Raw genomic sequence first — 491 nt, forward strand, 5'->3', positions numbered from 1 at the left:
CAGCTCGGGCCGGGAACTGGAGCCTGCGCGAGGCCAAAATAAGCGAGCGCCCAGTAGAAAGCTGTGTTGGTCTTGGTGAGCGGCCGTGTGCGAGCGAAGCTCCGCGTTCCACAAAACGCGGTGCGGATCGGCTGTGAGCGTGAACACGCATGGACGCGCGCCAATTTTCCGGTGAGCATAGAGACGACACCAAACTCGAAGTTCCGAACAAGGTCGCTGGTCCAGAAAACGTGACGGATCATGGATGGGTCGCCCTCTCGTTGATGACGTTTTGGTTCCAGTGTTACGAGCATGTCAGTGTTTGACGCGAGATCGATGAGGATACATTCGTCGATGCACTCTTGTAATTGAAGCACCCCAAAAAGGAGCGTGAACCGAGCTGTACTCTAAATGCTGCTGCTCAGAGATACGCCTTGGGCGAGCCGCGTGATCGCGTTGCCGACTACGCGGAATGCGTCGGTGAAGCTGCAGTAGCCGGTGGGAGCCGAGAG

This window comes from Saprolegnia diclina, assembly GCF_000281045.1.
Source record: "Saprolegnia diclina VS20 unplaced genomic scaffold supercont1.60, whole genome shotgun sequence".
NCBI classification, from domain to species: Eukaryota; Oomycota; class Saprolegniomycetes; order Saprolegniales; family Saprolegniaceae; genus Saprolegnia; species Saprolegnia diclina.